This window comes from Coregonus lavaretus (genome assembly GCF_964263955.1).
Source record: "Coregonus lavaretus genome assembly, chromosome: 17".
Classification (NCBI taxonomy): Eukaryota; Metazoa; Chordata; class Actinopteri; order Salmoniformes; family Salmonidae; genus Coregonus; species Coregonus lavaretus.
This window is the reverse complement of record NC_140004.1, coordinates 18,890,692-18,904,711: the sequence shown is the minus strand read 5'-3', so window position 1 is coordinate 18,904,711 and position 14,020 is coordinate 18,890,692. Positions and strand designations below refer to the sequence as shown.

General features: G+C 43.8%; 1 protein-coding gene across 1 annotated transcript in view; it reads right to left on the bottom strand.

Annotated features, from left to right (window-relative positions):
* rimbp2b (RIMS binding protein 2b) overlaps positions 1–14,020 on the bottom strand; it is a gene marked incomplete at its 3' end in the record, with an annotated part of 123,389 nt that overhangs the window by 46,230 nt on the left and 63,139 nt on the right. The window contains exon 3 of the mRNA XM_084180820.1: positions 4,611–4,700. The remainder of the gene's footprint in view (positions 1–4,610; positions 4,701–14,020) is intronic.

The following is a 14,020-nucleotide window of genomic DNA, read 5'->3' as shown; positions in this document are numbered from 1 at the left end:
CATGACTTAGTACTTGGTGGCAAAACCCTTGTTGGCAATCACAGAGGTCAGATGTTTCTTGTAGTTGGCCACCAGGTTTGCACACATCTCAGGAGGGTTTTTGTCCCACTCCTCTTTGCAGATCTTCTCCAAGTCATTAAGGTTTTGAGGCTGACATTTGGCAACTCGAACCTTCAGCTCCCTCCACAGATTTTCTATGGGATTAAGGTCTGGTGACTGGCTAGGCCACTCCAGGACCTTAATGTGCTACTTCTTGAGCCACTCCTTTGTTGCCTTGGCCGTGTGTTTTGGGTCATTGTCATGTTGGAATACCCATCCACGACCCATTTGCAATGCCCTGGCTGAGGGAAGGAGGTTCTCACCCAAGATTTGACGGTACATGGCCCCGTCCATCGTCCCTTTGATGCGGTGAAGTTGTCCTGTCCCCTTAGCAGAAAAACACCCCCAAAGCGTAATTTTTCCACCTCCATGTTTGACGGTGGGGATGGTGTTCTTGGAGTCATAGGCAGCATTCCTCCTCCTCCAAACACGGTGAGTTGAGTTGATGCCAAAGAGCTCGATTTTGGTCTCATCTGACCACAACACTTTCACCCAGTTCTCCTCTGAATCATTCAGATGTTAATTGGCAAACTTCAGACGGGCCTGTATATGTGCTTTCTTGAGCAGGGGGACCTTGTGGGCGCTGCAGGATTTCAGTCCTTTACGGCGTAGTGTGTTACCAATTGTTTTCTTGGTGACTATGGTCCCAGCTGCCTTGAGATTATTGACAAGATCCTCCCGTGTAGTTCTGGGATGATTCCTCACCGTTCTCATGATCATTGCAACTCCACGAGGTGAGATCTTGCATGGAGCCCCAGGCCGAGGGAGATTGACAGTTCTTTTGTGTTTCTTCCATTTGCGAATAATCGCACCAACTGTTGTCACCTTCTCACCAAGCTGCTTGGCGATGGTCTTGTAGCCCATTCCAGCCTTGTGTAGGTCTAAAATCTTGTCCCTGACATCTTTGGAGAGCTCTTTGGTCTTGGCCATGGTGGAGAGTTTGGAATCTGATTGATTGATTGCTTCTGTGGCAGGTGTCTTTTATACAGGTAACAAGCTGAGATTAGGAGCACTCCCTTTAAGATTGTGCTCCTAATCTCAGCTCGTTACCTGTATAAAAGACACCTGGGAGCCAGAACTCTTTCTGATTGAGAAGAGGTCAAATACTTATTTCCCTCATTAAAATGCAAATCAATTTATAACATTTTTGACATGCGTTTTTTTGGATTTTTTTGTTGTTATTCTGTCTCTCACTGTTCAAATAAACCTACCATTAAAATTATAGACTGATCATTTCGTTGTCAGTGGGCAAACGTACAAAATCAGCAGGGGATCAAATACTTTTTTCCCTCACTATACCTGCCAATCAACTCCCCCAGGAAATAGCCTTTGTGTCGATGCAGAGGTCTTATGCTTCCTAGCGTGATCTGATGATTTCCCTTGTCTTGGTGTTATCAGTTGGGCAGGAAGGAAGGCCTGTGAGGTGTGAGGGGCCAACAGAAAGGTGATAATACAATCAGAGGCTCAGGGTTCTAGCCATGATCCAGATAAGGCTGGAGACACTAGCAGCTTCAACATCAGCACTGCGCTTAAAGGAAAAATCCACTAAAAAAATGAAATTTTTTCATTTTTTCATTAGTCCACTGTTGATACAGTCCCAAAATGTTTTTTATGTCAGCAGCCTTGTTTTCAAGATATAGGAAGTTTCACTTACATCATTGTGCCAGTAATCGAAAGGTCGCTGGTTCTAATCCCCGAGCCGACTAGGTGAAAAATCTGCCGATGTGCCCTTGAGCAAGGCACTTAACCCTAATTGCTCATGTAAGTCGCTCTGGATAAGAGCGTCTGCTAAATGACGTAAATGTAAATCATCATGATGATGTGGCAAGTGTCACTTTGCTTCTTTGAAGTCCAATATCTTGAAAACTTGACTGCTGACATGCAAAACATTTGTGGACTGTATTAATGGTGGACTAATTACAAAAATACAAAAATATAGTTTTGAGTGGATTTTTCCTTTAATGAAGATAAACACATTTATCTATACTGAACAAAAATATAAACACAACAAGCAACAATTTCAACGATTTTACTGAGTTACAGTTCATATAAGGAAATCAGTCAATTGAAAATAATTAATTAGGCCTTAATCTATGGATTTCACATGACTGGGCAGGGGCGCAGCCATGGGTGGGTCCACCAGCTTGGGAGCCAGGCCCACCCACTGGGGAGCCAGGCCCAGCCAATCAGAATGAGTTTTTCCCTACAAAAGGGTTTTATTACAGACAGAAATACTCCTCAGTTTCATCAGCTGTCCGGGTGGCTGGGCCTGCAGGTGAAGAAGCCGGATGTGGAGGTCCTGGGCTGGCGTGATTACACGTGGTCTGTGGTTGTGAGGCCGGTTGGATGTACTGCCAAATTCTCTAAAACGACGTTGGAGGTGGCTTATGGTAGAGAAATGAACATTCAATTCTCTGGCAACAGCTCTGGTGCACTATCCTGCAGTCAGCATGCCAATTGCATGCTCCCTCAAAACTGTGGCAAATCTGTGGCATTGGGTTGTGTCACAAAACTGTACATTTTAGAGTGGCTTTTTATTGTCCCCAGCACAAGGTGCACCTGTGTAATGATCATGCTGTTTAATCAGCTTCTTGATATGCCACACCTGTCAGGTGGATGGATTATCTTGGCAAAGGAGAAATGCTCACTAACAGAGATGTAAACAAATTTTGAGAGCAATAAGCTTTTCGTGCGTATGGAACATTTCTGGGATATTAGATTTCAGCTCATGAAACATGTTGCGTTTATATTTTTGTTCAGTATACAGTGAGGGAAAAAAGTATTTGATCCCCTGCTGATTTTGTACGTTTGCCCACTGACAAAGAAATGATCAGTCTATAATTTTAATGGTAGGTTTATTTGAACAGTGAGAGACAGAATAACAACAAAAAAATCCAGAAAAACTAATGTCAAAAATGTTATAAATTGATTTGCATTTTAATGAGGGAAATAAGTATTTGACCCCTCTGCAAAACATGACTTAGTACTTGGTGGCAAAACCCTTGTTGGCAATCACAGAGGTCAGACGTTTCTTGTAGTTGGCCACCAGGTTTGCACACATCTCAGGAGGGATTTTGTCCCACTCCACTTTGCTGATCTTCTCCAAGTCATTAAGTTTCCGAGGCTGACGTTTGGCAACTCGAACCTTCAGCTCCCTCCACAGATTTTCTATGGGATTAAGGTCTGGTGACTGGCTAGGCCACTCCAGGACCTTAATGTGCTACTTCTTGAGCCACTCCTTTGTTGCCTTGGCCGTGTGTTTTGGGTCATTGTCATGCTGGAATACCCATCCACGACCCATTTTCAATGCCCTGGCTGAGGGAAGGAGGTTCTCACCCAAGATTTGACGGTACATGGCCCCGTCCATCGTCTCTTTGATGCTGTGAAGTTGTCCTGTCCCCTTAGCAGAAAAACACCCCCAAAGCATAATGTTTCCACCTCCATGTTTGACGTGGGGATGGTGTTCTTGGGGTCATAGGCAGCATTCCTCCTCCTTCAAACACGGCAAGTTGAGTTGATGCCAAAGAGCTCGATTTTGGTCTCATCTGACCACAACACTTTCACCCAGTTCTCCTCTGAATCATTCAGATGTTCATTGGCAAACTTCAGATGGGCCTGTATATGTGCTTTCTTGAGCAGGGGAACCTTGCGGGCGCTGCAGGATTTCAGTCCTTCACGGCGTAGTGTGTTACCAATTGATTTCTTGGTGACTATGGTCCAAGCTGCCTTGAGATCATTGACAAGATCCTCCCGTGTAGTTCTGGGCTGATTCCTCACTGTTCTCATGATCATTGCAACTCCACGAGGTGAGATCTTGCATGGAGCCCCAGGCAGAGGGAGATTGACAGTTATTTTGTGTTTCTTCCATTTGTGAATAATCGCACCAACTGTTGTCACCTTCTCACCAAGCTGCTTGGCGATGGTCTTGTAGCCCATTCCAGCCTTGTGTAGGTCTATAATCTTGTCCCTGACATCCTTGAAGAGCTCTTTGGTCTTGGCCATGGTGGAGTGTTTGGAATCTGATTGATTGATTGCTTCTGTGGACATGTGTCTTTTATACAGGTAACAAGCTGAGATTAGGAGCACCCCATTTAAGATTGTGCTCCTAATCTCAGCTCGTTACCTGTATAAAAGACACCTGGGAGCCAGAAATCTTTCTGATTGAGAGGGGGTCAAATACTTATTTCCCTCATTAAAATGCAAATCAATTTATAACATTTTTGACATGCGTTTTTCTGGATTTTTTTGTTGTTATTCTGTCTCTCACTGTTCAAATAAACCTATAAAAAAAAATATTATAGACTGATCATTTCTTTGTCAGTGGGCAAACGTACAAAATCAGCAGGGGATCAAATACTTTTTTCCCTCACTGTATATAAGAAGAGAGAGGGGGAGGGCAGAGTGAAAATGGAGTGAACCCCAAAGACAGTGTGTGCAGATAAGGGAAGGGTTTAATTATGTAGTCATAAACCACAGCAGCTTAGTGTGGCTCTCTCTCCTACACTACCTACCTGTTCATATTGGACTGTGTTCTGGCTATTGTTGAACAAGTGGCGACTCAAGTGCTTCTTCTCCTGGAGAACATCTTGAAGCTCATTCTCCTGGAGAGAGAGGGACGACATAGAACAGATAGTGAAAAGCGTTTAGACCTCAGAGGAGAGGAGTTCCTGAGTAAGGTAATGCTGCAACTGCACTCAATAGAGCAGACATGTTGCAGCCATAGGTGCTGCATTATTCATCCACTTGTGGGTTGCTCATCTGTAATAGAAAGCATGACTAAAGTAACAAGATGCCTGCATCAAAAAACATCATTTATATATGACAGCTTACATAAAAACACAAAAAAAACGGATCTTACTGCAATGCATTAGATGTAGTTGGTGGGAAGAGTAATGCTTCCAGTTACACCGAATGCAAATAAGATTAGAATTTTTATACCCCCTCAACACACCCATGGCATCCTCCTCCGCCCTTCTTCCCAACAAGTGTGTCAGGGGGAGATAAAAAAAATATCCCTTCATTGCAGAGGAGGGAAACTTAATTATATTCAAATCAACAGCCATGAGGCGTGCCGCAGATGCAATTTGGAGTGTCAACTGCAGAGCTTCCCTCTGCTACAGCAGCAGGCAAAACAAAGGCAGTGTAGTTCTACAAGGATCTAAGAAGCCTTCGCCGCTCATGCATGATAGATTTACTGTAAGTACAGTGTGTCTTTTATTGGCTAACTGACAGTGCACTGTGTTGCCCTGGTATTTTCTGATGTTTTACTTATGAAGGTCAGACAATTTGGTATAGAGGACAAGTGTGAAGACACACACATACCAGCACGGAGGCACAAACGCACACAGACACGCAGCCACACAGCCTAACAGAGAGATCTCACACCTAGAACATGTCATAACATATCAGACAGCAGAAATGGTTCTCTCAATGCAGAGGGGGCACACATCAAAGAGACATGTGAAACAGTCTCAAAAACACAGCTCTGCTCTGCGAGAGGGCTGGCTGTACTTCCATTAATTTAAATTCCCTCTCATCAAAAACCCATTGGAGCTTCAAACTGCATCAATTCACTCGAGTCAATTCTAATCCCCCCTGTATAAGCACATGATTGCATTGGCATTTCAATTCATGTAAATCGATCCCTTCAACTCAGAGCTGATGTAGTTTGGCTTTCTAAAGGACATAGGTCCAGGTGTCCATGTTTATGAAGTGAGACCAACAGAGACCAACTAAAAAACAAAACAGAGATGCTGCTACATCATCATCAGACTGCTGAGGGGGGTCATCATAACAATAAGAGATACTGTATGCTCTGAATGCACAACATGCACTAACTTCATCTCTGCCAAGCTGAGGCTAGCAAACCCAGAGAGAGAAAGGCGGAGTGGGATGTTCTAGCTGCTCCCCATACTCGGACAATTCATTTCACTGAATGATTTGTAAATGTGTGTAGATTGTTTGAAAAATACTGTAGTGAACATGCAAACCAGACAATAGCTGGAATACCCTGTCGTCTCACAATGCTTCGATGTAATTTGCAGACAACATTTGAGATGGGAATGCCGACCAGTTGTCAATCTTCCATAATCTTTGGCTTGACTAATAACTGTATAAAACTACAAGGACAGATATAAATGATGAAGACAATGAGGGAATATCTGTGCCACATGTTATTACTCTAGTACAGGGATTTCTTGGAACTGGGGTCCACTGAGGTACTGCAGGGGGTCTGCACATTTTGTAAAATGTTTTGGGACAAATTATTTTGGGGATTATTTGTGTGAAAAATTATACATTTTATGAATATCGCTAGGTGCATCAGAATACCACTGTAGATACCATTATTATGTCTCTGTGTCCAGTATGAAGTAAGTTCGAGGTAGTTTCACAAGCCAATGCTAACTATGCTAGCTGTTCCTGTTCATCTGACTTTAGGGAAGTAGATAAATGGCTTCATTGCCAAAATCTCAAACTATTTCCTTAATATGGAAGAAAGTACAGTCATTGGAGTGAAAATTCTTAGGCGGGCCTGTCATGCCAAATGTCACAATGGGATTCAATTAGCGTCAGTCATTAGGGCCATTGCTAGAACTTGCCAAATTCTGCAGTCATCTCCTGATGTGGTCCTCTGTAGCTCAGCTGGTAGAGCACGGCGCTTGTAACGCCAAGGTAGTGGGTTCGATCCCCGGGACCACCCATACACAAAAATGTATGCACGCATGACTGTAAGTCGCTTTGGATAAAAGCGTCTGCTAAATGGCATATTATTATTATTTATTATATAAATGAGTGAGTGAATGCATGTGTTTATATACATTTTGCATATACTTAAATGCAGACTCAGTGATATGACATGACCACAAACTGTAGTGTGAGATATTGCAAAGTGAGGGAAAAGCAAATGGCTGCACTTGTCAGCACCCATACAGATAATGGTAAGCATCTGCGCATGTGCACAGGAGTTTTTCCTCATTCTCCTGCAGCATGAAATGTGTGTGTCAACAGTCCCCATACATGCGGAGACTGGCTCAATCGGTGCCTCCAGTGATGCTATCTCTTTCATTGTTACCCAATGCTTTGGTTTACCTCCACTGTACTCATATCCTTCCATATCCTTGTCTGTACATAATGCCCTGAATCTATTCTACAATGCCCGGAAATCTGCCCCTTTTATTCTCTGTACCCAACGCACTAGAAGACCAGTTCTTAAAGCCTTTAGCCGTATCCTTATTCTAGTCCTCCTCTGTTCCTCTTGTGATGTAGAGGTTAACCCAGGCCCTGCAGCCCCCAGTATCACTCCTACTCCCCAGGCGCTATCATTTGTTGACTTCTGTAACCGTAAAAGCCTTGGCTTTTTGCATGTTAACATCAGAAGCCTCCTTCCTAAGTTTGAGTTATTCACTGCGTTAGCACACTCCGCCAACCCTGATGTTCTAGCAGTGTCTGAATCCTGGCTTAGGAAGGCCACCAAAAATTCAGAAATGTCCATCCCCAACTACAACATTTTCAGTTTGAGCTCCTACTTCTAAAAATCCACCTTTCCAGAAATAAGTCTCTCACTGTTGCCGCTTGCTACAGACCCTCCTCAGCCCCCAGCTGTGCCCTGGACACCATATGTGAATTGATTGCCCCCCATCTATCCTCAGAGTTCGTACTGCTTGGTGACTGGGATATGCTTAACACCCCGGCCATCCTACAATCCAAACTAGATGCCCTCAATCTCACACAAATTATCAAGGAACCTACCAGGTACAACCCTAAATCCGTAAACATAGGCACCCTCATAGATATCATCCTGACTAACCTACCCTCTAAATACACCTCCGCTGTCTTCAATCAGGATCTCAGCGATCACTGCCTTATTGCCTGCGTCCGTAACGGGTCCGCGGTCAAACGACCACCCCTCATCATTGTCAAACTCTCCCTAAAACACTTTAGCGAGCAGGCCTTCCTAATTGACCTGGCCCAGGTATCCTGGATGGATATCGATCTCATTCCGTCAGTAGAGGATGCCTGGTTGTTCTTTAAAAGTGCTTTCCTCTCAATCTTAAATAAGCATGCCCCATTCAAAAAATGCAGAACTAAGAACAGATATAGCCCCTGGTTCTCCTCAGACTTGACTGCCCTTGACCAGCACAAAAACATCCTGTGGCGTACTGCATTAGCATCGAATAGCCCCCGCGATATGCAACTTTTCAGGGAAGTTAGGAACCAATATACACAAGCAGTTAGGAAAGCAAAGGCTAGCTTTTTCAAACAGAAATTTGCATCCTGTAGCACTAACTCCAAAAAGTTTTGGGACACTGTAAATTCCATGGAGAATAAGAGCACCTCCTCCCAGCTGCCCACTGCACTGAGGCTAGGAAACACTATCACCACCGATAAATCTACAATAATCGAGAATTTCAACAAGCATTTTGCTACGGCTGGCCATGCTTTCCACCTGGCTACCACTACCCCAGCCACCAGCTCTGCACCCTCCGCTGCAACTTGCCCATGCCCCCCCGCTTCTCCTTCACACAAATTCAGACAGCTGATGTTCTGAAAGAGCTTCAAAATCTGGACCCCTACAAATCATCTGGGCTAGACAATCTGGAACATTTATTTCTAAAATTAGTAGCCGAAATTGTCGCAACCCCTATTACTAGCCTGTTCCAACTCTCTTTCGTAACGTCTGAGATCACCAGAGATTGGAAAGCTGCCGCGGTCATCCCCCTCTTCAAAGGGGGTGACACTCTAGACTGTTACAGACCTATATCCATCCTGCCCTGCCTTTCGAAAGTTTTTGAAAGCCAAGTTAACAAACAGATCACCGACCATTTCGAATCCCACCGTACCTTCTCCGCTATGCAAGTTTCCGAGCTGGTCATGGGTGCACCTCAGCCACGCTCAAGGTCCTAAACGATATTATAACCACGATCGATAATAGACAGTACTGTGCAGCCGTCTTCATCGACCTGGCCAAGGCTTTCGACTCTGTCAACCACCGCATTCTTATTGGCAGACTAAATAGCCTTGGTTTCTGAAATGACTTCCTTGCCTGGTTCATAACTACTTCTCAGATAGAGTTCAATGTGTCAAATCGGAGGGCCTGTTGTCTGGACCTATGGCAGTCTCTATGGGGGTGCCACATGGTTCAATTCTCGGGCTGACTCTTTTCTCTGTGTATATCAATGATGTCGCTCTTGCTGTTGGTGACTCTCAGATCCACCTCTACGCAGACGACACCATTTTGTATACATCTGGCCCTTCATTGGACACTGTGTTAACAAACCTCCAAACGAGCGTCAATGCCATACAACACTCCTTCCGTAGCCTCCAACTGCTCTTAAACACTAGTAAAACTAAATGCATGCTCTTCAATCGAACGCTGCTGGCACCCGCCCACCCGACTAGAATCACTACTCTCGGCGGGTCTGACCTAGAGTATGTGGACAACTACAAATACCTAGGTGTCTGGTTAGACTGTAAACTATCCTTCCAGACTCACATTAAGCATCTCCAATCCAAAGTTAAATCTAGAATCGGCTTCCTATTTCGCAACAAATCCTCCTTCACTCATGCTGCCAAACATGCCCTCGTTAAACTGACTATCCTACCGATCCTTGACTTCGGCTATGTCATTTACAAAATAGCCTCCACCACTCTACTCAGCAAATTGGATGTAGTCTATCACAGTGCCATCCGTTTTGTCACCAAAGACCCATATACTACCCACCACTGTGACCTGTACGCGCTCGTTGGCTGGTCCTCACTACATATTTGTCGCCAAGCCCACTGGCTCCAGGTCATCTATAAATCACTGCTAGGCAAATCCCTGCCTTATCTTAGCTCATTGGTCACAATAGCAACACCCACCCGTAGTGTGCGCTCCAGCAGGTATATCTCACTGGTCATCCCCAAAGCCAACACCTCCTTTGGCTGCCATTCCTTCCAGTTCTCTGCTGCCAATGACTGGAACGAACAGCAAAAATCTCTGAAGCTGGAGACTCTTTTATCTCCCTCACTAACTTTAAGCATCAGTTGTCAGAGCACCTTACCGATCACTGCACCTGTACACAGCCCATCTGAAATTAGCCCACCCAACTACCTCATCCCCATATTGTTATTTATTTTGCTCATTTGCACCCCAGTATCTCTATTTGCACATCATCTCTTGCACATCTATCATTCCAGTGTTAATACTAAATTGTAATTATTTTGCACTATGGCCTATTTATTGCCTTACCTCCATAACTTGCTACATTTGCACACACTGTATATATATATTTTCTGTTGAAATTTTTGACTTTATGTTTTGTTTACCCCATATGTAACTCTGTGTTGTTGTTTTTTATCGCACTGCTTTGCTTTATCTTGGCCAGGTCGCAGTTGTAAATGAGAACTTGTTCTCAACTGGCTTACCTTGTTAAATAAAGGTGAAATAAAATAAAATAAATTTAAATGTAGCTCTTTTTTATTTGTCTTACTCGCATCCTCGCTCTTCGCCTCCTCAGAATGCATTTGAGGAGAATGTTTGAGGCGAGGAACCTCAGATATTCTCCTCCAATCCGTTTTGGAAAAGGAGGCGAAGAGAGAGGACGTGAGGAATCGAAGAAACACAAATTGAGAAAGAACCTATCCCTGAATCCCAAATCAAACCCTAGCCCTTACACCCTATGCACTTGTGTAGACCTGAGCGGGTTGGATAGGTGTAAGCAATATGGGGACAATTCTACCTAGCCTATCAGAGGGCAAGATGAAGCTACTGTAGCCCAGCGTATGTGAGTGTACTTACTACTGCCTCCAGTGACTGGGATGTTCTACATGTTGGAGAGCCATGTTGGTTCTACATAACATATTTCTATCTGAACATTCCAAAACATTGTGTCCTGCTGAACGTGCCCCTGATCTACCTGTAACCTGAGTGTTTTCTTTCTGCATCCTTCTACACCTCTGTCCCCTCCACCATTACTCTGCTCCTGTTCTCCTGGGGCTAGGGGTACTGCCATGCTCCGAGAAGCCTACCATATCCCTTTCCCAGACCTGGATCCACCGGATGTCCTCCATGACCAACCGCCCTCCAAGATCCCACTTTCATTACATTATCTACAGCTACTGTTAATGTCATGTTGTTTAATCTAATCTACTAACAAACTGTGTTTGCCATATCATCCTGGGCACAGTGCGATAGACAGATGCAAACACTCCAAGAGCGAAGAGAGCAGCTGTGCCTGGACTTTGCAGTCTCCCTCTTCAAGTCCTCCTTCCGAGACTGGCTGCTTGTCGAAGGAAAGTGACAGGCAGAGCCACCCGTAGCACCCACCTCCTCTCTATCTCACATGCCAGAAAAAAATATATATATCACCCATACCCTACTTCTGTCAAGACTCTTTGAGGATCCCCTTCTCTCATATGATGTAGCCTCCTGAGTGGCGCAGTGGTCTAAGGCACTGCATCGCAGTGCTAGCTGTGCCACTAGAGATCCTGGTTCGAATCCAGGCTCTGCTGTAGCCGGCCGCAACCGGGAGACCAATGTGGTGGCGCACAATTGGCCCAGCGTCGTCCAGGGTAGGGGAGGGAATGGCAGGGAGGTAGCTCAGTTGGTAGAGCATGGTGTTTGCAACTCCAGGGTTGTGGGTTCGATTCCCACAGGGGGCCAGTATGAAAATAAAAAAGAATAATGTATGCACTAACTGTAAGTCGCTCTGGATAAGAGCGTCTGCTAAATGACGTAAATGTACTTTACTTGTCATTCATACTTCTATTTTCGCAAATAATTTGTCTTTTATTGTTGATGTTAGCCTATACCCATGTATTTCAGTCTATAACTGCCATGTGGGTATATTCAATCAAATAAACAAGTTCATGACACACCTGTTCCACAAAAAGAGCAACGTTTAAATATTGCCTGGTTGGTTCACAGGGTGTTCATTGAATGAACTATATTCATTATATTAACCACACGTGTACTACACCCTGTAGTACTGAGCTATGCCTATGCCATGTGGTGGAGGAAGGGAGATCATAATAGGACTAATAGCATACTTTAGTGTAAGACAAGGGGAGGGGAGGGAAGCTCTAAATAAAAACATGCCAGCCAGCTGAGCCAATGTATGTATTGAATTGATTTGCACATGAATGAAGTGATAATAGCTGCATAGGAGCTCACTTTGCGATCTGAAATGTAAGTTAATGTTCAGTTTACACGTTTTCTTTGCTATTTCGAAGCATAGAAACGTTTATGACATGGATTTTTATGTGCTTGAAATGTTAACATAGTCAAAAGTAGATTTAAGTAATGTATTCATCTTATCAGCTTAACAAAACTTGTTTTAGCAGCGAAACATAGCGGGATGAAAACGACGGATCAGAGGGTACCCTGGATTACAACAAATGGCTGCCTCAGATGACAGGCCATGTCAGTGGCAGATCTATCTGATCCAGTCACAACCTGAACCTTCCCCCTACTCAGACTGACAGATACTACAACCGCCCTATGCCTTACTTTGTGAGACTGCTTAATGATGCTTAACTGTAATATTGTATACTACATCTCATATTTGTTTTGCTAGACAGTCAGGAGAATCGAAAAATTCCCAAAACTTGGCATTCAGGGCACATGCCCATTCATTTTGTGGAATCTTTGAGCAGAGGAACACAGCATTAGCATGCCAAAATTCATAAATTGCTGGAAATTACCTTTAAAACTGTAACAGTTCAATGAAAAATAGGTAGAATTGCAGAAAATGTGCTTTACAACAGCAACATTTTCTCTATGCCGCCAAGATACCTTTACCTTTCTAGCTAATGGACTATGTTAGAGTTTCCTCTTCCAATGAACTGTCAAAATAATGAAACTTCCTACCAAATCTATAATTTTTGTTAAATGTTGATTACTTCTACAGTACTTGTTATTATTATTCAGCTGACAAGACGTGATTATTTAATTTTTTTTCTAACATATGATGGGGGTCCCTGGGTCGCCGGTTTGCCTGGGCAGGGCTCCCTGGGCAAGAAAAGGTTGAAAACCCCTGCTCTGCAACATGAAAGTCTGAGGAAAAATAAATAGAGTATTTGATGCTTTGCCAATGGGGAGGTCATTCAAATGTATTGTATTAATTCTTCAGGGTGGATCCAGGGAAGCCTTGTGAATAATGTATTTGGACTGTGGCCAGAGGGTAATTAGGCACATGTGCAGAATACCTGAATCTGCTCTCCTGTTAAAAGACTATCAGAGAGGAGCCAGCCAGCCGGTCATGTGTTTGACCAGACAGAGACAGTGTCTGGGTCCTGGGTATAGCTGGGCTGGGGCTTGGTATGGGTCAGGAGCTGGACACTGTGCTGGGTGGCTAATTAGACCAGGGCTGAGGAATGGATTCTCTGCCTCTCTCCGTCTCTCCACCAAGTAGCCAAGCAGGCACCACTGACCTTTCTAAGAGGGACACTGTGTTCTCCTCCTGTGTTCTCATTCAGATGACTGTTCACTCTTTAGCACCTCCCTTATATAGAACACTTCATGCATCCGCTGGAAAAATTTAAACTGATATTGTGCAATTCCAATATCGGAATAGAACAAGGCAATACAACAGAGCATCTGTGAATGTCTTGAAATGTGATTGCAATGGTTGTACAGTGCATTCGGAAAGTATTCAGCCCCCTTGACTTTTTACACATTTTGTTTCATTACAGCGTTATTCTAGAATGGATTAAATAAATAAAAATCCTCATCAATCTACATACAATACCCCATAATGACAAAATGAAAAAAGGTTTTTAGAATTTTTTGCAAATGTATTAAAAATAAAAAACAGAAATACCTTATTTACATACGTATTCAGACCCTTTGCTATGAGACTCGAAATTGAGCTCAGGTGCATCCTGTTTCCATTGATCATCCTTGAGATGTTTCTACAACTTGATTGGAGTCCACTTGTGG